The 27,090-nt window shown below is 37.7% G+C and overlaps 2 protein-coding genes across 5 annotated transcripts in view; one reads left to right on the top strand and one right to left on the bottom strand.

Annotated features, from left to right (window-relative positions):
* LOC126366877 (Golgi-associated PDZ and coiled-coil motif-containing protein-like) overlaps positions 1–27,090 on the bottom strand; it is a 62,476-nt gene that overhangs the window by 15,381 nt on the left and 20,005 nt on the right. The window lies entirely within an intron of this gene.
* Positions 2,064–27,090, top strand: part of LOC126366878 (uncharacterized) — a 43,307-nt gene continuing 18,280 nt past the window's right edge. For 2 of the 3 annotated variants that reach the window (XM_050010212.1, XM_050010211.1), the window contains exon 1: positions 21,183–21,381. The gene's annotated coding sequence lies outside the window, so the exon portion shown is untranslated. Of the gene's footprint in view, positions 2,088–21,182; positions 21,382–27,090 lie in introns of those variants that run through there. The other variant, XM_050010213.1, reaches the window with a different exon arrangement.

Below are 27,090 nucleotides of genomic sequence, written 5' to 3'. Positions count from 1 at the left end.
GTATCCTTGGCACGCTTTCTTACGTACGCGCAACTAAATACACAAATAATATTACTAACGGCTGTTTGTAAAATTATATGCCTTTCATAGAATGCATATCGATTGATGTGGATTTACACCAAACGGACGAATGTACATACATAAACCCACGCCTATTTCCCACCGGGGTAAACAGAGACTATGGAATTCCATTTGCTTCGATCCTGATATATTTCTCTTGCTTTCTTCACATTCAATCGTTTCATACACGCACACCGGTTGAGAGTAGATTTTACTCATCCTTTTCTAAGGACATTTCCAATATACGTCCTTCTAAGTTTTCCTCTGCCAGCCCTGCCACCAACCTTCGCTTTATATACTGCTTTCGTAATCCTATTATCCTTCATCCGCTCTATGTGTCCAAACCAACTTAACATTCCCTTCTCAATCTAAAACGGGCGAATGTATCATTCTATAAAAGACAGACAGAGAGCAAAGAATACTCTAGTCCTATGTTGCTGTGTTCATTTAGTTTCTACCCACCTTTAACACAAATATAATGTTACTTAGGCATCATAATCCATATGGGGTGGGTGAGTACAGATTTAGACACAAATCATCAGAAGAAATACTGAAATATAAACAAAAACATCATAATGTCGAATCGTATATTGTATCAAGCGATCAAGTGTAACTTCAGAGTATTTGTATGTATGTATGTACAGACGATATCCGACACATCCTATCTTATATAAAAGCACGAATTCTGGACCCTAACATTACTCAATATCGGTGCACTATGGACCAGAAATATCTTAAACGCATGGTTCAATATCAGGATTACCATTATAATAATCAATAAACACAACCTACGCTGATTCCATGATCATTATCGCATAAATACAGAGTGGGTGGACGTTGTAACGAGCGATTGTGCGTAATATAACAATGTGCGAGAAAAACGCCTTTATACCAAAACAACACGTACCTATATTAGTACAATAAATGAACAGTTATCGCAATACGAGACAAAGAATAGAGTTCATTAGGGCTGCAATAAACCGTAATATCACGTCCCCGCCGGCAATTCGAATGCTTTCGATGACAACTTGTAGGTATAGCATTCATCTCTATCTAATTAAGTTGCGAGTTGAAATGCATACTCACAAAGGCCCTGACCGTTAAGCGAATTTAGCGAGTGAAACTGTAGACGGCCATAGATATTGGATTGCTCATACAGCGGCGCAAGCGATGGGTGCCGAGTGATAGACGAAAGCTCTTTCTTCGGTGGCGTAGGCGCGATCGCGATAACGTCCAACGGCCGCAAGATTGATTCACCGACCGATATCATTGCACGCATCTCAGATACAACGATCGGCGCACGCGCCTCTCACACGTGCTGCACTAAGGTTACGGTTCCTACGGCACAACAATAAATTTCCGAGTTCGGCCGCGTCGTCACTTCTCGGTGATTGTCTCGCCGGATGAAATTTGACGCTCATTTGAATAACAGCAAAGCTATCACATTTTAGTAGCGAGATTACACGATCGTGCTTAACTCTCGACATCTTTACTACGACCACACAGGTTATAATTGAGTTAAGTTATTGCGTCTACGATCGCATCACCGCTATCTTTCATTAGGAATTTCCTTGACATTGCGTAGAATTAATTGAAATGTCGGAAAACTTGCGAGTAGTTGGTTGTACTAGTTGATTAAGATTTACAAAGTAAAGCAAGGTTTCGATGGCGTCGAGTTAGTAGTAGTGCGAACAACCCAAACCAAACAGAGTTGGCTTTAAAAACAATCTTTAGCGTTGCAGTTTACATGAATTGAAAAGTAAGTGCAACGGCAGGATGACGCATTGTTTTACGTACGTATTTGAAGTCCTGCCGCATTGTTCGCGGCTGTCGCTTCATTTATATGCGCACGCGTCTCGGCAGAGCATCACGTCCTCTGTTTTTCACTCATTGCTAGTCAATATGTAAATACATCCGCAGTAACTGTACGACGACATAAAGGACAGTAAAGGTTAATTGTTTGCGCTCCGCCGTCCTGCCTTAACACGACACACAGTCTGTCTATGTTCAACATCTAGCAAAACACTGTAAGTAATTAAGCAGTTATGTTTATGAAAATTATTCTAACGTGTAAAGTGAAAGATCGAACTTCATAGCAAGACGTAACCCGCATGAAGATGGTTATTCCTAGCTGTATTACCTACAGACACTTGCGGTTTGCTTTTGACCAAAACCGTTACAGCCAAGCACAATGGCATGGCTATTGAAACTCGGAATAGAAGTTTAAAATTATGCAATTGGGTGGGTTCCGGTGTCTTCACCCACGCCACGAGACACTTGACGCTTGTGCAACTGCACCAAACCCGCTACACTTGCAGCAGAACCCGACGCAATGCACTCATTATCATAAAATGTATTTTTGACCGGAGAGTAATTGATTCGAGCATTTTGTTTTGTGGATCGATATTCTTTCGACCTAGTGAACCCGAGGCTGAACAATGGTGAGAGTTTGGTGCTGGGTACATGCCAGCCACCCAGGAGTTGGATGTTATCACGCTGTAGTCTGAGAGGATAAGCGGGCGAACGGCGCGCGGCGGGGCGCATTGGGCCATTTAGCGTATCTATAGTCCGTGTTGGCATTATTCACTTACCACCGATAGAACAGGTTTCCATTCTTAAAGGAAGAACGAGAAAACATCACAGTAAACATTCTCTTAAATATTTTTATCCCCGATAAACATTAGGATATACGAAATCGATAGTTCAATCTTGTGATGTGTCAAAGATTTTGAGAAAATATTGTTCCCGACCTGACCGGACCGTAAAAGACAGAGAAGTGATGTACGTCGGAAACAATGGAGCCACGCAGTAATTTGTTAACAAATGATCACTTTGGTACCGTCCCGCGCCTGCGTATTGGAGCCGATCCAAACTGTTTAATCTTGTATTATTCTCCTTTATCTCTCTTTTAACTTTACACAATTATTTTCAAACTAACGGGGCATTAAAGGTTTCATTGTGGGAAGAAGCAGTTCTCTTAAGAATTATCGTACGGATATATTCGTTATTTATGTAGGAACTTAATGGACGGAACGCAATAAAATGTAAGACAATGAGGTTTCAATTCTTCAGATTATAATTTATGAGCGAGTAACAAGAGAACAAACAGGCCAAGGTGTAAACACTCATAAAACACAATATATGTATATTTGCTAAAACTGGTTGAATACACAAGTAACCATCTATCTAGGTAGTTCTTTGAAACTAGGTATTAAGTATAACATATAAAATTTTATTTATTTTATTTCATTATATATTATTATTTATTTATTTTTCATTAGAATAAAATAGTATTGTTTTTATTTTATAAATACTCAATATAAATTCACATAACAAAAATACGGAAAGTTAGACAATGGAGAGTTCAATGGAAATTCACGTGTATGTGGTGAGGAAGGAAGGAAGTAATGCATTTCATTACTGTAGTTTTGCGTTTAAAAAGCTAGTAATTGTAACTTTTTAGTTTGGCTGACTTGAAACTAAATATTTGCAGTTTATTGATTTGTCAGCAAGATACTTCAAACAATTTGGTGCAATATTTATGTCTGGCGGGCGTCAATCGGCCAGATGGCGTCGCGTCGCGTCGTCTAGCGTCGTGACCCTCGCCGCGACGGTTCCCAGAATGCATCGGTGCAAGCATGACGACATGCTAATGACATCCTTCATATAAACACCGTCTTAAATTACCCGCTACTTACTACTGCGAATGCCTAGGCATCCACACTGCATTATGTATTGTCGTGGCCAGATCTTAAAATTGATCATTTCATGATGTGTTCCACCATTTCATGAAATGGTCGTATTTCGCCAACTTAAGTTGACCATATCGTTGAAACGTCAACGGTTCTTGATATTTCAATCAACGTTTGGCCATATCATTAATGTAGGCGGTGTCCATGCTATGTGGTGTATAATACAAATGCGAATAGTCGATTAATTTCCTAAGTTCAAAATTATTTATCTAATCGTTGTGGAAAATTGTATAATTACAATTATTATTATTAATTATGGATTATAAAATAAACAAAAATAAAATAAATTTTATTACGGGTAATTTGGACCCAGGATGTTAGTGACAATGACTTCTTACACACTAATATTAGTATTACACGGATACACACACATACACCTTAAAATAAGACATTTATATCATAATATCTATATATCTACATAATATTATACTATCAGTCAAGTTTTAAATATAATCGACACCAGCGCCGCTACCGGTGGATAAACGTTACTAATTTTACGATATGATTGCCAACGTTTGGCCATATCATGAAGTAATCATGCATTTAGTTGCTCATATCGTTAAACGTTTTGTGTTCATTGATCTGGCCAAACCACATCATGATGTGGTCAACAAGTGATATTCTATTTCATGAAATATGACCGTTTCATGAAATGATCGAGCACATCATGAAATTATCAATTCTAAGCTCTGGCCACCACATTTACTTACATAGATAAGTATATGCGATGTACATACTTGTGTATATTTAGACGGGAAATTTATTCAAATTGCCATTATAAATCGAATATTTAAAATAGTCGATTGTCAACAATAAAATTCAAATGTAACCTCATGCCCGAAATAAACATCATAAATCGAATTAGTGGGTTATCTACTCCGGTAGAGTGTACAACACGTTCGTAGGATGAACTGAACGATTAAAGTTAAGTGTTGTGACTTTCGCAAAATACTCATGTTATTACTCAATATTTTTTCAATATACGTACAAACCAAGTTCGAGTCATGCACATCCTACGACTAAAAATATGCGATTGCATCATGTTATGACGGTTACATCGACGCAACTTGAAGTAGGATTTATTGTACACAACAACTATGTTACCTTATACCTAAAAGCTCAACTTCAGTTGCTTATAATCATAAAAATAATTTATAATCCTCGTTAAAGTGCCGCGGGATAATAACGTGGCGAAATAATGCGTTTAGTTGGGAGTCAAGGGAACGGAGTTGAAAGGTACAATTTGTGTAGATATGCACGTAAATTGTTTAAAATGAACACTGAGTAGGTAAAGAGGAATTAAACGTGATTTAAACCTTGTAGGTATCGACATGTTTATGCTATGTTCAACTATTAATACCATAAGACCTATTTATGTTTAATTGCGTGAGTGGTCGCCACTGGAATTATTTGCAATAAACTGCAAAACTGTGTCGAGGCGTGCCCGCACCCGCGCGGCCAGGACTGCGAACCAAATTATATTTTCATTTACATATTCGTAAATAACGACCGATCCCGCAAGATGAGATCATTTACTTACATGAAAAGAAATACAAATATTACTGAAAACGTTTATCAAGTCTTCCTGGTTGTACTTTTGAGCAAGTGCCCAATTTATGTGCATGAAAGTATACTATTGGTTTTGGGGTACTAAATTCTATACCACATTGAGCTTCAGTTAGAACTCATTTCAAAAACATACATACGGTTTATGGGCGTTTCGGTCTAACTGTAAAATTGGCATCTAGATTAAAGGCTCTGAAGTCGAGAAAATGAATCACCGCGTTGTATCTTGGTCGGCTACATACGAATCGCTGCGAGCGATGCTAACCGATTCTGTCGAGTCCGCGACGAGCCAACATTTGCGAGTTGTGTAATGCGTGATATTGTTCGCTTCAGTGAGAATTCGTTTCGATCAACTTCGTTACGAATTCCGCAAGGCTCGCGGCGTCGTGGGAGCAATGTTCAATGAGCTCGTCGCGGATGGACTGAAGGCTCGGGAACAGGTTTGGTCGTCTGGGCCGTGTTTGCGGTCACGACGGCCGGGACGGCGGCACGCCCGGCCGCACCACAAAGTGTACCGCAGGATGCATCTCACCTCACCGGTCACCTCGTCCTGCACAACGGTGTACACGCCCGCCACTAAACCTCAAAACACAGAATCGTCGCCGGGCAATATGTCGCGTATCGAATAACGACCCAAATAGGGGAAACACAATAGTGCCGTGACGCGACGCTTTCGAGATAAGCGCTCAGGGACAAAGCTGCGGCGCGCACATGTCGATGGATGAGTCTTCGCCCATTCAACGGTCACGTACGTAACGCTAAATCCTCGGCCTACACCGCTTGCGAAAACTAAATTACTCGCGTATTTGTACAAATGACCTCGCAAAATGGATCTGTACGCCTCTCTAGTTAATGGGTGGGAGGCGAGTAATTGAAATTCTGCTTCGCAGGATGACGCGGCACTGAATGCATGGCGTGTAATAAATGTCTTCCACGGGCACAAAAATGCAAATCGCCTGCGGTTTATTTAACAGGCACGACCATGCCCGTAGACTGTGGTAGCACACTACTAAATTATTGCTTCCATAACACGACAACCATTTAAATATCCGTCGTTAACAACCATAAATCGTTTAATATGTTATTGAATTCAATAGCTTATCCCCGAGAAAGTTGTATCGCTTATCTTAATGGCGCAGTAAATTAAAAATATGCAAAACGAAAATGTTACACCTTCTAGAAACATTATAGTTTCAACCAAAATCATCAGGTGACAGTTAGATGGAAAGCCATGACCAATTAAATTGAAATTTGTATGGGATTGTATCCGGCACGTTTGAGCGTAGTGCGTACTGCCGACAATACTAATAGAACTTCACGCGAATCAAACATCCATTTCGCCAGGGGAGGTAAAGATAGGTAATTGTGAAAATAATTGCTATCCAAGCCTGGGAGTAGGGGTCATTACTTGTTTATGTCTCTGAATCTAATGGCATTCCGTCTGTGGCCGCTGTAAAAGATCGCTAATAATTACTCATATGACGAGCAGTGGTCTGTGATTAGTGGTCATCTTCGTAAACGGACAGGAGATTAGAGGAAACACGGGAATAATGGGGAAGGCACACAGTTTGAGTTAGAATAAGCGGTAGGTAGAAGCTTGGAACATTACGAGGTAGTAAAAGGCCGGCACATTAACGCGCGCGAAATGTTGGGAGGTGTCCGAGTATCGCGGCGCGTGACCGTCGCGTCGTGCTGTATGGCGGGCGAGCGCTTGTCAGCGTGTTTGTATACGCACTCCACTTACAAGGTTTGTTTCCTACTGAACTTACACCAAGCTCACACCAATAATCTACATCAATGAACGACGACACACTGATTTATTCAGAAGAGATTCGAACGTTTCAAGACGCATTGCTTACATACAAAAGGGCTTCTTGAGATTGGCTAATGAAAATAACGTTTTAAAGCTGTCTTGATTATATAGAGCAAAAGTAGTCTAAGATTTCTTTGGGTACTTGAAAGTTACTAAGTATTATAACATTTGCTTTGAATAAATTAAATACCTACTCCATCAATATATCTTATTAACCAACAGACATATGCCATGCATATTTCAAGAACTCCAACAACACTTACAAGAACCGAGTCCGCATCTAATTAAATGCAGGGCGTACTCTATCTTGTGAACGGTATTCCCACGACTGCACTCTATATCACTGCACAATACATGCTATAATATCAATGAACTTGTACTAGACAAGCTAGCGACTAGATTATAGTGAGACATGTCAAAGATATTGCAACGAAATCCAAACATCATCATCTCCCTAGCATTAACCCGTTTTTCACAGGGTCCGCTTACTTAACCTGAAGATTTGGCAGGTCTGATTTTTACAGAAGCGACTGCCTGTCTGACCTTCTAACCCGCGAAGGGAAAACCAGCCAAATACAGGTTAGGTCACATACCTCCGAAAATGATTTCTCGGGAATGTGGATTTCCTCAAGTTTTTAACTTTAAGGAAATCATAAAGCTCCACTGAAGTTTTGGACGTTTGGTTGAGGTAGAGGCTTTATCTATTTATGTCTGAAACACTCTAGCTTTACGAAAGATACGGAAAAGACATAAGTGCGGGGTACAATTCATTTACCGTATGAATATTATCACAGCTTGGTCCCTTTTCGGAGATAGCTTTTCCAGTCATCATACCAGGGGGGTTAAAATGGCCACATCGAAGCAATTCATCTAAGAAAGCATTGACATTAGCGCATATAAAAGTAAGTGCGCAATGCAAACAAATGTCAAATAGCAATATTGCTTTCTTAGATGAATTGCTTCGATGTGGCCATTTAACCCATCGCAATCTACCTAACACAAGATATGACACTTTACTTACATTAACGAATGCTGAAGTCCATCCAAAGTGTCGAAAAGACCAGATTTGATTCCTAAAATACTTCTCACGTACAAAAAATTGGTGAATACGATTAAGAAATCTAAAATAAAATAAATTGTAAAAATAATTAAATACTCATTTACATAAAATTTTACTGTTATTATGATTCGTTTTAAATGTAGGTTGAAGGTTGTTTAAAAACAATTCGATGTTATATAACTCTTACAACATTACAATGGCAAAGACAACATTTGTAATTGTTCTTTGATTAATTAAATTAATGACTTATTGTACCATATCCGGATATGAACGTCCACGCGTTTAGATATTTATGATGTGCACCGCCTATATTTGTGTTTATTAAATAATTCATTCAATAAAACAATGTTCACATTCCATCATAAGATAGTGTTCAGTAATTTATGTTCGAAAGACATGCCTGGGTACGACATTCGATTTAAGAAAGAAAATACTCGCGGAGTCTTTCATATCAGTTTTATGTTCGATAAAAAGCACGGGAATAATTTGTTAAACGGCTTACTTGGCTTCAATTTCACCGCCTTTGATATAGTTTTTTACTGAATTACTAGATCTAGCAGAACCTGTTCACATTTGTTCGCATTACTGAATCGCACTGACTGGAACGCAACATAGACTATACGTAAGTCTAAAACCTTTAGATTTTTCATGGAGCAAAAGCTTCCAACAACTGAGGGAATTATAGTGTACTCATCATCAACCCATTAACGTCCCCACTGCTGCTGGCACGGGCCTTCCCTATGGATGGATAGGGAGATCGGGCCTTAAACCATCACGCGGGCCCAGTGCGGATTGATGGTTATTAACGACTGCTAATGCAGCCAGGACCAACAGCTTAACGTGCCTTCCGAAGCACGGAGGAGCTCGAGATGAAAACTTTTTTTTGTGGTCACCCATCTTATGACCGGCCATTGCGAAAGTTGCTTTACTTCAACAATCGCAGACCGAGCGCGTTTACCGCTGCGCCACCGAGCTCCTCCCATAGTGTACCTGTGGTACTACTAACATTTAGTAAAAAAGATTCGCTTTAACGTAATATATTCGAAAATTAAATAGTTTATAATCTAAAATTGTCACTGAATGTAATAAAACGTGAAATTTTAAATACCGAACTCTACTGTACTCTGTGAACTCTACAGTGTAATTAAGTAGTTTACAGTCTAGACTATACAACCTATATCAATTAAATATGCTCTAGACTCTTGACGGTATTATAACCGCTGTTCTCCGAAGTCTAGTTGTGTGTCAGTCTGCGTCGTGTCGTAATGCGGCGAGCGTGACCGAATGCTCGTCTTGACAAACGACAAGAGTCGACAGCCGTTGCATCTTCACCTGTTTTTTAGATTTTAATACATAATCTTCATAATTATATATAATAAAAAGGATCTGAATAGTGACTATCTATATGGAAGGGTTAGACTTAAATTATAAATGCAAAAAGACAGTAAAAGCCTACTAAGCTTTCAGCAGAAAATGATAATGTGGAGGACAGTATACGGGGTGTTAGTGACATTGTAACGAATACTGATGGGGATAATTCAGATCATAATTCTGAGTTGATATCAAGTGGAATTTCCTGCCGGAAATTCATGAAAATTTTAGTGTTTTTAAAATTATTTTCGGTTCCATACTTTTGCCATAGAATAAGGAATAACTTTTGCGACGGAAAATTCCACTTGATATCAACTCATAATCATGGTCAAAGTTTTCCTTACGATGTCACTAACACCCTGTATATACTTGCAGTAATACATACATAATAATAAAGTAAAGTCTGGTGGAGATCTATTACAAAAATCACTTTGTGATCCCTAGTTTGGTTAGGACATTGCAGACTGATCATCCGATTGTCAGAAAGGATGATTCGTGCTTCGGAGCGTAAAGCAGTCAGAGCTGTGTCAAGGACTTTGACGACTCAATAATAAATAATAACCCTCACACCAGGGTTGATGAGGTGGATTTTTTGCCAGACGAGAGAAAAAAACTGTCAAACAACCCCCAAAAATCAGGGCAGAAAGATACAAAATGCTATCTACCCACCTTGGAAATAAAGAACGATCTCAAATATAGGAAGCAATTCCCTTAACAGTAAACTTAAAACTATCAGAATCAGAATCATTTATTCAACGTAATTATCATGGATAAACTTGTTGAAGGTCAATGTAACATTTTTGAATTTACGTCATTTCGCAAGGTGTTATGGCTGAGGAGAAGAAATGACAAGAAACTGCAACAGCAACACATCTTTTAAATCAATGAGGGTACATTACAAGTTATTTAATAACTAGAGGAACACATTCAATACCAGGCTTTTTTACATAAAGTAAGCTTCACGTGAGCTTTAAATTTGTTCTCTGACAAATTTAAAATATTATCTGGTATTCCCTAAAAAGATGAATTTAATTTACTTAATCTAGAATTTTGAACAACAATTTTATTTTTATTCCTTGTATTGTAAGTATGCCTTTCACAGTTTCTCGGATCAAATAGTATACTTAAGATGGTTGAGTAACAACATGCACTTTACTACGAGAGTATTTGATTCGCATAAGGAGTTCAATATCGTCCAGGAAGCTACTTTACGATTACTATAAAAACTTGACGTTCTATCAAAAGCCAGGTTGATGTTTTATAACCTGAAATATCGGTAAGTAGAATTGCTGAACGTACCATATAAAAAGTTATTGTGTAATATCGAGCAAATTGGATAAAGGTTATGTGATATCACATATTCTATGGCATAACATAACATCACGTAGCCATAGTACCCCCAAAGGGGTAGCCCTACGGGGATAAAGTCAGTCGGCTGCTATAAAACCACTCTTTGACTGTTTGTTATATTGAAGTCCCATGTAATAGGGAGCCTATTGGCATTAACCGGGCACAAATGTTGGAAACCACGTGATATCAAATATCTATAATCCAAAACATGAATATTCTACAGTTCGAAACTATTACCTTTATGAAGAGTTACGGTGTTTAGGTAGGTTGTATTTCTGTTTCCTGTCTAGGCGGCTGTCTAGCCCTGTTGCAGTTTTGAGGTATTCGCCGAGTAATTGTACTGATTGCATACTAAATATGTCAATGCTGCATTTTAATAGCAAGAGTGTTGCAGAGCGTTCTACAGGACCTTGAACTGATTAGCTTCGAAACAATAAAATATACCCATGAGGTCAGGATTGCAGCCATTTTTTTTTAGTGTTAAGACTCATATGCATAAATAATCACGATTATTAGTGGTCATGACAGTTTACCAAACAATCGATCCAAATTCTTACCCAACAATGTCATTAGTCGTTATATCGGTTGAGTAACAACAAACCAAGTGCCTACTTCATTATGTGAAGGAGCGTGAAGGGGCCTCGCGGTTGCCAAAAACAAAAAAGGCTTGACAGACATATTATAAGTACTTACTTACACCAAATTTCCTGCTTTTCCTAATAGAAGTACCTACTTGAGACGTCGCTGAGTGACAAGAGAAACAAACAGAAGATCTTTTGAGTTTGTTGTAAATACTTATATTAGTCTAGATTCATCCACTCCACTTCAGTCAATACAGGGAATAGAGAAGATTACATGACTACGGTGTAAAATAAGTAATGCAATAAAGTTCTATTTCGAAATTAATCTCATTGGAAATCGAACTTATTGAAGTGACTTAGGTACTATAGTTTTAAATCGGATGGTACTGGTGAGTACTTAGTGGGTATCGAGTGTAGTGAGAGTCCGGAAAACTTGAAAGTATTTGTCGAACAAGGCGCTAAATAGTGGTGTACTGACACCACAGTCCTTGTCGCGTTTGTACTACACGCTTTTTAGCTCACAACACCCGAGTCGTGTCGTAAACGTTCTAAGCTGTCTAGATTGCCTTAGATCACGGCTATATATTAAACCTGCGGTGTCAGTACACCTAAGCACTAAAAGTCAGGGTCAATACCACACAAGTGCTTCTATAGGGTTGCCTACAGAAGAGAAAGTCACTAGGCGTCAATTTTATGCCAAAATTGGGCGTACTGTACACACGTTGTGCTTGCGCCCTTAAAAACAATAGCCCTAAACATGCACATTACGACACGATAAACATGCCCAGCGGACAAAAGAAAATGCTTTCTCTTCTTTTACATTTTACATCATGTTTTCCTGTTCACTCGACACAACAATACTCAATCGTAAATATTGCAAAACAAGACTAAAGTAGAAAATAGTTTAGGGCTTGGATGTCAAAAAGCTTTGTGCAGACATTCTTATACCCGACAGTTTAATAATAACAGCAACAAATAAAATAAATGCAAAAACAGTATTTGTAATCCTAGTAACTGTAGCAACATCGGATATTTATGACAAACGAAAGTATTTATGTAATAAAGTTCTGCAACCCATGACGCGATGGTCGAATATAGACGTACACAGCAAAGCACTTAATCCAAGCGCATTTTGCCATTATCATAAGTTAGTTTAGGGCTCTTACAGGCGAGCCATTCAAATGCTCGCTGACGACGAAATAAGTCACACAATACAGCCTGCATTCTGTTAAGAAAAAGTGTTCGTATAAGGGTTCCGCTTTCCTTTTTGAGGTACGGAACCCTAAAAAATGTGGAAAATAAAGAGTGCAAAACTATCGAGGTGATTAGCCGTCAAAAATGTATCCAGATATAGGGCAATGCTGAGGATTAACGTGAAGCGATATTATATACCCACTCTACTCAGAGGGAAGTACATCGAACCTATCGATAGGAAAATGATTTGTGCATTTAAATTATTTTTCGTCTCTACAACATTAATTAATGAAAATGACGGATTTTATAGCATTATAATACGACTGAATAGGTACTTACTAGTTACTGATACATAACTATACTAATGAACGTCACAACTGGCTTTTGCACTTTGACAGATCTAGCTATACGAACCGCGCATTGACGCTATTATAATTTTTTTATCTAAGTATGTATATTCAAATATAATCACTAATTGTACAGAACTTGACGTTCAGTTTAATATTGCCTACGATTTTTTCACATATTAGTAATGAGATATAGGCAGAATAGGGTATAGGTCGTGCTCTATATCTCTATAGATATAAATGTATGCAACTTGTTGCTTGTTGTGTACAAGCCCTTACATTCATAATTTACCATTTGCATTAACACGCACGATTCTGCAAAATATCGTAAAGAGCAGATACAATCTCACTGCTCGACGACTGATATAAATCGATTGCCACCAGCACTACATTTGTATATTTAGTTAACGTTATTAATCGACATTATTAGCTGAACTAGTCAAGTGTAGGTTACATTCGTACGGTCACGAGTACTAATATGTATACACTTTGAAACCATGTCACATTAACTTTTTGACAAATTACACCGTAAGTCTCATTAAATGTCAAATACGATAGTGCGACAGGGTTCTACAGTGGGTACATGATATTGCTCATGACTGTACGTACTATAACATAATGTTTACGATCTGTTTACCGGACTGAGTGATAGAAAATATAGAGTTATTTGGATAAATACAACGTAAGCTCACGACTACATCCTAATCGGGGTAGTCAGAGGTACAATCAAAGAGCAAGAGTGCAGTCACTGAGCAAGAAACTTTTGCACTTGCATTAAATTAAGGAACCACACCTCACCGACCTTTCTGTTAGTTCAATGTGATAGGTGGTGAGCCGTATCGCCGTCTATAATGATATTTGGATAAATTCTACAAAATATTTAAACAAAAACCTAAATGTGAGATCGAGGGGCTAAATTAGCTTGCAAAGGAAATGCCTCATCACTTTTAAGCTTGAAAAGCTCCCGTAAGAAAAACAGATTCTGATAGAATAGGTACTCAACTCCACACAGTCTACATAATAAAACGGAGAATTAATAGCTTTCGTGTTGCGAAAGTCTATTAATTGAATGTTCTTTCTCTAACACGTAAAATACATTCGAGTAACTATAAATTAAATACTTAAGCTATAAAAATCAGTTTAGGTACCTTTATAGAAAGTCTATAAACTTTTAGGTCCGTACACTTGCACGTAAAAGCTTAGATATATAAATAAATAGCTAAAAACGATTTCTTAGCTAGAAACGATTTTGCACGGATGTAAAAACGATTTGAAAATATTTTGCTTATTTTAGTTTAAAGGAGTAAATACTTATTAACTTACTAGATAAGTAATACCGTTAGGTATTAAATCATGCTGATAGATTGGTGTGTTCCACTTTAGTATACTTAATTGCAGTATAATGCTGCTTTCAATAAAAAAAAATGGATGTGTTACAATTTCTGTGGTTGAATTTGAAATGGTAGTGAAATAACGGACAAACACGTAGAGTCGCGGTAGTATGTTATTTCAATATGCAAACGCCTCAAATAAACATGATTACATCGATAAGTACCTAACCTATATGCAAAAACGTCATTTTACTTTATATTCTGGCATAAAATTATTATTTATTGTCACTAATACCGTTTATTGCGAATAGAATATAAGGTTGTTTATGCCAATGAGATAAAACTACCGATAGGAAATAATTAGTCAATAAAGAATATGAAATCCAAAGACGCGGTAAATTAATTGGAATACTTGGAAATTGCTAATGTTAGACGGTGTTTTATTAAGGAAAAATAGCATACAGTGGTAATCTTTGAATTATTTTTCACCTCTTCAAAAACTTGCATAAGAAGCGTGGAAAAGTGCTTTTTGTCCACTGAAGATACAAAGTAACCTTTTAATTGCATACTCTTGATTTTCCCGTGCGAGAAGGCAAGGACCCATAGCCATACAGCCTGAATATTTGTGAGAGGGATGATACAGCTCATGATTCTGAGTTAGTATCAAGTAGACTTTTTAAAATTATTTTCAATTCCAAATCAAATCAAATCAGAATCAGAATCATTTATTCAACGTAATTATCATGGATAAACTTGTTGAAGGTCAATGTAACATTTTTGAATTTACGTCATTTCGCAAGGTGTTATTTATGGCTGAGGAGAAGAAATGACAAGAAACTGCAACAGCAACACATCTTTTAAAAACCAATGAGGATATACATTACAAGTTATTTAATAACTAGAGGAACACATTCAATACCAGACATTTTTATCATTTAGGTAGTCATTAATCTTATAATAAGCTTTTTTACATAAAGTAAGCTTCACGTGAGCTTTAAATTTATTTTCTGACAAATTTAAAATATTATCTGGTATTTTATTGTAAAAACGTATACATAACCCCAAAAAAGATGAATTTAATTTACTTAATCTAGAATTTTGAATAGCAATTTTATGTTTATTTCTTGTATTGTAAGTATGCCTTTCACAGTTTCTCGGAAGGAGAGATAAGTTTTTACGTACATACATAATGTTTTTTTCATATATACGTATATTGACTTGCGACCGTCAGTATATTTATTTCTTTAAACAGCTCCCTCAAAGAGTCCCGACAACGCAGCTTATAAATAGCGCATCCATACTTTTGCGATGGAAAATTCCACTTCATATCAACTCAGACTCATGGTCAGAATCATCCAAGTTTTCGTTAAGATGTCACTAACACCCTATATAATTACATATTAACAATAGTTTAGAGCGAAGGGAGGCATTTTGTTGTATTTTAGCCGTAAGCCGTCAAAGGGTAAGAGTGCGCGCGTGGACTGTCTGTCTCGCTTGCAAACACGGGGTAAGGCCGTTACATGGTCAAAATGAGATTTTTGTATGCAGTGTCCAGGCTGTGATGGTATATGTATATTCATAGGGAAAAGAGGACTAATGTCCGGTAGATTACTTATGGAACATAATGCACATTACGATCGCAAGCACTAACCGATAAGTGGACCTTTTGCTGAAGACTCCTACCAGTGCTAGAATTGATAAGCGTCTGGCGTATATCTAAAGGGATTTGCCTCGACTGCATATGATCTATTGGATTGGAATGTACCTAATTAGATTACAATTTACAACACACTTCCATAATATGTACCTGCTATAAACTAACAATGGCCAACATGCAATATTCAAACATAATAAGTAATATAAAAAAATACAAAAACAAACCTTTTAACAATTTTTTAACACGGTACAGCCATTGAATCATTTTGTGGTGAACAAAATAATAAACTACTAGTTACCACGTCTGAAATCTAAATTATTTAAAAATAGAATGCGTTACAGCAGAGTCGGAATGAAATAAAAAAAGCTTTAAAGAAGACTACATATTTAAGTATTGTAGATATGGTTGTTATATAACTATACATATAACTTACAATTGCAAGTGCGATGCTATTTTTTTTATTTTTATTTTTTTATTTTATTGCATTGCTATTGATTTGCATTAGGCATCTGAATCTCACATACTACTGAGCAAACTTTTTAAGCTTTCACACGAAGCTTTTTCGCCAATAGTTAGCTCAACACACACAGAAGTGGTACAGATGTCAGACGCGGGATTTTGTATGATACCGTCCCGCACTACGCCAGGTAATTTCGGTGTGAAAGGGCATACCGTAGCACGTTGAAAGGCAGAATGTCCTTTTGAATTTTAAAATGTTTCAGTTGTGTATGAAAAAACCGGGTCTTACACAAATACAATGATAACAACAACATAGCATAAGCTCAGGACCGTATCCCAATTGGAGTAGATGTACATTCATAGCAAGATGAACTAAGGATCAACACCAATATAATGATGCAAAATAAAAAATCCTGCCTCTCCCCCGCATTGAGCTTAAAATTTAAATATACCTATCCGAAGAGTTAAGGCACTTTTCATACATAACACATTACAGCTATGGATAACTAATTAACGTTATAGATCATTAAAAAATACTGCTTCAATGACTGTTTTTTATAACTGTAACGTGAAAGTACTTGTTAAAAAGTGACATCTTGCTTAATAAGTAAAAGAGAAAGCACACTAGAAATAATATATCGCGAAATAATGAAGTTTCGATTAACACAATCTTATCCGGGATCGTTCAAAAATATCTAAAACAATAAATAATGAACACCACGAACACCACAATTAATTTATCAGTGACAGAACATGAAATTTCAATAGGCGAAAACTTGTAAAAATATTGTAAAATAGATCAATCTGATATTATCTTAATGTTGAAAATAACTATCTCGCTCCATCAAAATCCGTTAACATTGTCCCATTTCATACATCATAACAGTAATGAAATACCAGACATTGAGAGCCGTTACAAAGCAAACTATAATTCATGCGCCCAATGATATCAGTTCTGGATAACGAAGCAAGAGCGGCCCGCGAGCTTTCTAGAGCGTGACTTATAAATCTGCTTAAAGTCAAACAGCAGAGACAAACGGTGGCAACGACCAGCTAACTAGTGTTTAATGCAAATTGATTTATTACAACTCATTCGCAAAGCCACGCTGACATTGCAGATGAGATTGTGACAGCGACAGGTCGTATATCACAAGATTAAATGAGATTTTTATGGGTGAAAAGCCACCATCCCGCATATCAAGCTTTATTGGCTCAACTGCGGGCAAGGGCTGTGAACTCGAGAGAAAATCAGAAAGTTGCATATGTCACTGTCTACAGTAGCTACAGTTTCAAAAACAGCCAAGTAACTCAGAGCTAAGAATAAGAATGCATATGTCAGTGTTAGAAGTAGCTAACATTTCAAAAACAGTCAAGTAACTCACAGCTAAGAATAGTATACGCTTACAACTTTATTATGAGTCACTGAATTAGGAATATGCGCTACCGTACGCTGCTGCACTCGACGCATAAAATCTTTGACCCGATGCCCGGCGTAAATGCAGACGCGTAAATGTGTTGAAGAGCACGGACATGTTCACCCTTTTAGAAATTTCAATAATCGAGGCAGTATATTCCAAAACATGAAGACAACTCGTTACAAAGTTAAATGACAGTTTCAAACACAGAAATCAACGCTTCAACGACATGATTGCAAATAATTTGGACACGGCATGTTTGCTGAGTAAATTCTCAAGCGGGTAGACGACCACCCGTATAGCATCGGCCGATGGAGGGCAAACCCACGGAACCTGCAGGACCGGTAGTGGACACGGTCGGTAATCGAAAATTGTAATTGGCTAATTGCAATCGCGCCACTGCATGCGCGGTTATTGTCGTTCCAAGCTTATTGACCAGTATCGGCGCAGCATCCATTTCAGGTTTATTATAAGCATCGACGCCACAAAATGCACGTTTCCATCGCTAATGTGTGTTATTACTAATTATAAACTTAAACAAGCGAGCTATTACCGTTGCATCTCAATTGGCTTTGAAAAACATTGTCCTTAACAATGCGTCTGATGCCTGCAAGTTTATTCATGACAACTTATTTCCCTTCAATCATCATATCGTTTAAAGCAAATTGTGATGAAATCGATTCGTTGAATAATTTTATTATGAGCTCGGGAAAAATGTCAAATGAATATAGATTCTGCGGCCTCATTAAAGTCATTTATTGTAAACTTCATGCGACACGTAATATATTGGGCACTTTACTTGAAATATTAGTGTAAGCAAATAACGAGAATAGCAGCTTTGCGAAACAGATAGTACTCATCTGTCTGAAAACAAACGATAAACATTAAATGTTTAAGAATATTTAGAGAGAGTTGCTAAAAGGAAAACGAAGAGTAAATGATATAAGAACGGTAGGCTGCTTATCAAGTTTTCATTAAAGCAAACATCGTCGACGAGATAAGTAGTTATCTCCATTCAAGTACAGAACAATGTTCTTAGAAACACAGTGACATAATACAAACATTAATAATGCAAGTGTACTGATAGATACTAAAAATAGATGTATGTCTGTGTCACAACATAAAGCTTTGAGAAGTAAGTAAAATTTTATTGAAGGATCGACAATAAAAAAAAACACCTATTTTTAAATTCATATATTTTATAACCTGCAACTTACCTATTCAAAAGACATATGTCAGCATCCAAAATAATGACTTTAAATACAGTATAAACACGATACATACATGATTCCTTTTAATCTGCTATGTTATTATTATAAGTTTATCTCTGTTATTAAACGTAGGGTTTATGTCTTTCCCAGCACTGATACCAGTGGGCCACCTCAACGGTGGTCTGACCAGTTGACCACTGGTGATCGATCATCATCTTGCTACTTACCCCGACCACCTCGTTTGTCCATTTCAATACCGTTATGAATATATATAGTTCTAGTACAAGTCTGCTTTCAACATTTGTTTAATTTATTGGTTTTACAAAGTATACAATATTCATTACATCAGCAATTTACTGCTTCTTCATTTAATACAATTAAACATGGCAGATTTAAGGTACGGGGGTGGGTAGAGCCGGTAATTATAAGGGTGGTATTAATAATTAGCTCAGCTGAGATTGCCCTCCAGATTATGCTCAAATCCTTGTTTTTATATAAGAACTGTCACATTGACATGATCTTGAGGGCAGTCTCAAAGCTGAGATTAGTTTATTAATACCACCCTAAGACTAAGTGCGACATATTTTAAAACGAAGAGGCATCTTTTGTCCGCTTCCCAGACCACTGATAATTTCTAGTGACGCTAGAAAAGTGGCTTTTAACATCCCAACGACTTTTAAGCACCATCTTGTCCAATTGAATAGAAAGTCCATTTATGTAACTGAAAGTAGCGACAGAGCTAATATTGATCAACAATCATCATGATCGATCGATCTGTAGTTTAAAATTTACGACGTGATGCAACGGCCACGAGTGGCACTAAAACTGTACGAAGATATCGACGACATCAATTCGGTGTAAAATGTCTTGTTCGTGTGTACCAACAAAGAATTTCTTCTTTTCTTAATTAGCATCTAATCAAGGGATTCATTTAGTGGAATACGATTTATGGTTGTCGTCGTCGACTTTCTCACGGCTCGTGACTAGATTCAGCGCGAGCGCATCTTGCGCCGCTTTATGGCTGCGATCTTGCACCGAGAAAGTTCTATGCATAGCTTATTTACAACAGCTTTAATCTAATTTCCACCGTCAAAACGTTCATGACCTGACAACATTCTCAGCATTAGTAAATTGATTGACGCCTTTTGAACTAACAGATTATAAACATAATATTATTGCAAGTTGTAAAGTTTAAGACCAATTTTGCAGTTCCTGGATAATTTAATTAGACAACATTTTCATTCCTTTGGTTTTCATTTCCATATGAATATCTAAGTTATTTACTGTTAGTGTTTCTGGTACATTAGGAAGTCCATAGTTGTTAAATACCATTTAGCAGATAATTTATTATTCGATTTACAAAACAGTCGTTTAAATTATGCAAATGACTTCGTAATGTGGTTTCACGAGAACATGTACGTCTCGTGTAGTACCTATAGACGAATTGCTGTGTTTGTGTGGACTAAACATGCTTTCGTTAATAAAATAAATAAATAAAATATTATTTTTACAAATATTCCCTTACCTAGCGAACGATCGTAAAGTGAGGATCATACGATATAGTTTGCAATGTGGGTTTCTTTGGAGTTTTTTTTTTACACAAATATCACTAACGTATTTATCGTGCATGTTTCTATATAATTTAGTTCTTGATGAAAGTTTATACAGGATCCGATATTAGGTAAATACTGGCATATTCCAAGCAGAGGAAAATATGTAGAGCTGAACTGAGAAAAATGAAAACGGTAGTATACTTTATAGATTCAAATGACACTCAGACACAGAGTAAGCAAAATTTGAATTATTTTATTTTAAAATACTTAAATCTAATCCATGTGCCGCGGTTTGCAAATCCTGTTTAAATTTTTATAACCGAGTTGTAAGACTAATCTATTGGTTATATTGGATAAACGTGTAGCAGCGGAACTGCGAAAGTTTCGCGGGGAAAATCGCTGAAAGAAGAAGGCTTCAGCTAGCGGGGGAGGTGCGCGCACGCACGGGGCGTGGCTGGCTGGCTGCGCCGGCGCCAGAGCCGCCGCGGATGCTGCGGCGCGCGCACCTGTCACGCGTACTCCATTCACACACCACGACAAACATACGCGCATCGATCGAACACTTCGTGAAACAAAACCAAATACAGTGTTCAGTGACAGTGAATTTTACACAACTTTAAAGGACTTCAAACTCTACTGCGCATCTCCGGATCCACCCTAGGTCGGTAGCATGCTTTATCACTTATCTTTTTATCACCATGTGACATGTTTTGATTGCGCGCGCAATATCCGCCGTGCGAATATTTACCTCGGCCTATCTTCTACCAAATTAGTGCTAAATTAGGGTTGTGTTGTGTTATTTGAGGTTAGCCGATTGCAAGAACGAGTTTGCCGAACTCATTTGCATAGATTAGCCGGATAAATTCGAGTATTTGTGCAATAAAAGGAAATTCCATAAGGAATATTCGTCGACTTAGTATTATTAACTTTACAGACTACTTTATTTTTCGCAATTTACGACGAGCATTAACTGAGATTGTATCTTCTTTAATGTCTAAGGATTGTTGCTGCTGTATGATTAACTTTATGGCTTCTTAGGCGGTTTGTTGAGTCTTCGTGCGCGCAATTAGAGGTTTTGACCGAGTTTTATATTAAGTTTAAACAGTGTTCTCGAATTTGCGCAGACGTTACGAGAGGTGATGCAAATCTAGACCGCGAGTAATTGGTTTTAGTTTAGCCTCGCAGACTAATAAAATTCATGAGGGCGCAATAAACTCATCAGCTCGCTCGTGATCGAAAAGGGGACGACAGCCAAACATCGTCAAATGGACCAGGTCTAGTAACTAAGGACGAAGACCCATATTCACGTCGCCTTGATTCACGGACAAAACAATAAAACACGTTCATGCTCCATTAAAAGTGGAATTAACAAAATGATGATGTCTAAACTGACCCAAAATTCAGTAAACCTACATAATGGTGCTAATTCGTGTACACACCATCTAATTTTATTTTAATTTTATGCTTGTCGATTACTCGTCCCTTTCCTTTGCGGCGGATAAGAAAATGACAGGTATAACTTAAAATAAAATTAGGAGGTGTCTGCAGGAATCGGGGCCATTACCCAGTATCGGATGCAAATTAAATAATTTGAACCAACTTTAATTCACTTGTTTATACAAAATTAAATTTTGCATAATTTATGTAAACATAAAAAACACGATTAGGTTATTACCTATTAATGATATTAAAATTGTTTACATATTATATATATAAAAATACCACTCTCTACCTAAAAATATGAGACCGTCAGAAATAAAATGAAAAAACTTCGAAACAAGAGTAAGAAGTCGTCGTATGCGAATCTCAAGATTGGCTAGACGGCGTAAAGTTTGTCATCGTTTGGAATGGCCGATAACATTTATATTGGATCCCATACATCACTGCCGGACTGGTTCTACGACCGCTACGTCGGCGATTCGCGAACATCTCTCAATACCTATCACGTTACCACTTGGTAACAACTTTCCTGTCACTATACACTTACAATAAAGTTTTAATTGAAGCCGTAAAGTATTAACTAAAATGCAGCTATCGTGTAACCGCATCTCAATATGGTATTATTGATATTTATACAAGAATCGTAAAATAACACAAACGTGCATCTGCGCGAATCGATCAAAGCTATTTGATAGTCATCATTAAATATATATGATATTACCTAAGAAACAAGCTGAGTAATTCGATTGACCTGTCGGTTGCGGGCACGTCTAGAATTTAAATGTTAGATATATCCGATCCTTTACGAGACTTACAAGCTTATTACAGTTGAATGTACGAGAACGGACTTGAATAAACATCAACGTTCAAATGCGATTAACCCCTCAACATTACATCATTAAGCATTAGCTTGTTAATGCGACATCACCATTTAAGGATAGAGTCCTTAACAGATTACAGAGTTCTCAGCGGAACGACTGTAAACGAAGGAGGCATAAATCAAGGCATTAGTGGACTGACATTAGTTAACAGGCAAAGCGCTGCCCAGCGCTAGATATCATAATCATTGGACGTACGTAGAGTAACGCCAATTATAGCAAGCACCCAGCCATCCTGAAAGCTACTTGAAGCCGGCCCTATCATTGCATAACGACGTGGGAAGAGATCGAGCGAAGGGCAATATGAGAGCAAACACTCATTAGCATAGACGATGATTTCATACCGGTCAAGGAAACGCTTGAAGGAAAACCATAAACACATTTTTTCCAATTAAACCTGCAGGCGCCATCGTGTTTATTAGGTACTATGTAATAATAGCGCGTTGATTACGTTGTTGTTTTTAATAACTCGTATGATAAATAAGTAGGTGAATAAGATATCAAGGGCTCGCCTTGAGCGACGGTTAGGTAAGGTTCGGATGATCGCGCGGGCGACGCGCACGGCGGCGGCGGCGGCGCAACCGCATCGGTTAACGTTTCCAAACTACTGCATAATCCGGAGGTAGTGTTTAGTTAGCTAGTTGGTATGACCGCAAACCGCGACCCATGTTCATAATCAATTACACACCATAAGTTTGAACGCGTGCAAATAACCTCTACTTCCTCCTCGAGACGTGAACCCATGTTCAGTTTGTAAAGCGAATTCAATATCCAGCCCAAGATTATAATTAAAGGCCATAAATATTGTTCATACGCGGAACATGTCCGCGTCGAGACCAGCCACTTCAATGGACTTTCGCTCGTATACTGCGCACAGAACAAACAAATTGTGCTAAGCTAATTAGCGACTGGGTGTACCCAAAACCTTTTTGTTGAAATTGAACTTTAGAATATTATAATAAAAAACTGTTTATTAAAAAAGAACGCCACACTCAAGAACAAGAGAATAACATCATATAAAATTTTCAATAAAACAAAAAGATGTTCGTCGAAATTATCATAAGGCGGTGGTGGACGTCCTGAAATAAAAGCCTCAGTCAGTACAAGTTGTGGCGTGACCCACGACGCTGATATTCTGTGGACCACTTGAAGACCTCCCTGATAAATATTGTCATTTCCTTTTACGCTTCTAATACACATATGATTTCTATATTTTCTCCAGTCAAGACGAATGGCAGATAGATTTGTTTTAACTGGAAATTACGCAAAACGTTGCACATTACAGCTGTCAATAGTGCAGTGTGAAATTATTGGTGTTGCGAATGTGCGAAAGTCGACAACGTGTAATTGTAAGCCGCGGTAATCCTGCAACGTGCTTTTGTGGGCTAGCCGACGGATTACACCTTTTACTTCAAGTATGTTTGTACAAGGATAAACAATAAACATCTATGCAAAACGATTATGGGACACTATTCAAACACATTGGTTAGTTCTGAAATAAACTTATGTAACAACTTATCTCAATTTTGATTAATGGCCTGGTAATAGAAGGGCTAATATTGATAATCGATTAAATTAAAAGAGCATTACACAACCTGAGCACCTAACCTATCCTAAGGGCCTTTTAAATACGGTAGCTGTTTAGTGTAAGCGTTCGAAAGATGTTTTATAAATTGAAGGTATGCAGTATGCGCGTCATGTCAACAACGCGACAAGTCTGTGCTCCCGGTACAAGTGTCTCTTATTTGTCCTCGATAAACAATCCCGCCGCCTCTTAGGCACGTGTGACGATACATAATACCCCTTAATAACGACACCTATAACTTCTAATGAAATCAACCATCAATACAGAGTCCAATGAATGACCATTTGCCCTTTTGCAACACAAAACAAAATCGATAACAAAATTATAGCCGCAAATATTACCTATTTGTTCGTTTTAACGCTCAAATACTTGGCTTAGATATACATTATTTTGTTTTATGATGAACATTTCATCCCGTTCTGTACGAAGATGAAACTTTGTTTTCTTAACCTCCATAGTTATCCGCATCAGTTGCGAGAGAGAAAGTACTAGCATTTACATTTCGTAACATTATATGCTTGAAACAATTTAGATAATCGATAGCCGAATTGTTGTTTTAGAAGTCATATTGCCAAAAAGTAAATATGCTAACTCCAAACGCCGTAGCCGAAGTAATTGCATCAAATATACACACACGTCTCATCAGCCGCTAAAGTGTCTAATATTGACAAAGTGAGACAACGGAACGATCATTAATTCACGGATCAACACGGATTAACCGGATCGAAAGTAATTCGCCCCTAATGAGAAGTTTCTAACTGTATAACTTACTTAAGTATAAATATTAAAGACTTCTCCTATCTTTTTAGGCTAGTAACAAATAGTGACGTGAAATTTTTTTTTAAGCTTTCTTTCAAATGTAGAGCAAAAATGTTTACGATAGGATGATGTACATGACATTGTAGTACACGGGCGTATTGCCTGTTGTTTGCGAGACTGACAAGATATATATCTGCAGATAATGATAAGTGGTCAGACGAGGCAGTCATGGCATACCCGACGATCCCCATCAATAAAAGTCTCGCGCGGAGGCCTCTAGGCGCTCCCCATATATTTGCATGTGGAGCGCAAAATGTCGCCGTCGGAAGGCTAACTCCGCCTAATGTGTATTCAAAGCGAATCATCATGCTAATATCGTAATTAAGATAATGTCGCAGCAGAACCGGTTCGCTAAAGCTCGTCAGACACTAAATGGTGTCCCCGACACCGAAGGTGAGCATCGTTATCGATGTTATTAGATCAAAAATCAAAATAAGAAAAAATATGTTGCATAAATAAGTTAGTTCCAAACACAAATATTTGTCCAAGAAGCTTTTAGACAAAGAAACTGAAATCCCTCATAATGGGATTAGACTAGCTGACCTGGCATATCCCGAATTCCTGGCACCCTTTAAACCACTTAAATATTTTGGAACACATTATCTGTTCCGTATTGTTTTAGGAGTGTTCTGCCGACTCGAAAGCATTAACAACGGAGACATTGAACCTGAGTATTGACCCTCTTAACATGGTTGACACGCGCCACTGTACACTATGATTCAACTCCTTTCTAAACATCTGTCGCTCAATAACAAAGCAAGCAATGATATCACACCTATTACGAGAAATATTTTCTCAAACGAATCCGAGGTAACGTAATACACATAAAAGCTGTTTATAGAACTATTAACGAAGCATAAAGGTATTATTACCGATCTGACTAGTACGAAAACACTCTTCTTCTTTTATCGTGTGGGTTGTGAGGTGGAGTACCAACCTCATCAACCCTGGTGTCAGGGTTACTATTGAGCCGCCAAAGGCCCCTGACAAATTGGCTTCCGAAGGACGGATCATCTTACTTTTGGACAATCAGGTGATCAGTCTGTAATGTCCTAACCAAACTAGGGACCACAAAGTATTTTTTGTGAACCCAGGACCTCCGAATCGTGAGCCCAACGCTCAACCACTGGACCACGGAGGTCGTTAACACACTAGCTTAACTTAATAAAGTTGATACAAAAGTCAATAGACTTACTGCACGGCTCTGTGTTAAGCAATAGGCAACCTCATTGTCTTGGGACAGATTCTTTTGATTACAATCTGATGAGGGAGTGGCCCGGCAGGTTGGCCTGTCTCCGTGCTACAGATCAGTCGGCCCCGGATTAGAGCGGCTCAGATATGCAGTCCCAGAGTTGCACAATCCGAGGTGCAAGCGACCGCCGGGATACTAAGCATTTCAACTATTTGATAAAGAGATAACCCACGCGCTCTGTCTTATGTTTGAGTTATGTCAACACTCCTATCTTATGCTTTACAACATTAAAATTAATAAAATTATTACCATATAAAATACCAATTCATCATCTCCCATGTAGGTTTGTTCAACAGACACCTACATTTATTTATAAATTGTTCATTCACAGCTGTTCAAAGGGATTTCTTGTAATAAGGCCTATGTTATTGAGATTGCGTGTGAATCGTTATTAAA

The sequence above is a fragment of the Pectinophora gossypiella genome, chromosome 5 (assembly GCF_024362695.1).
Source record: "Pectinophora gossypiella chromosome 5, ilPecGoss1.1, whole genome shotgun sequence".
NCBI lineage: Eukaryota > Metazoa > Arthropoda > Insecta > Lepidoptera > Gelechiidae > Pectinophora > Pectinophora gossypiella.
The sequence above is the reverse complement of the archived record's forward strand: the minus strand, read 5'-3'. Positions and strand labels throughout refer to the sequence as shown.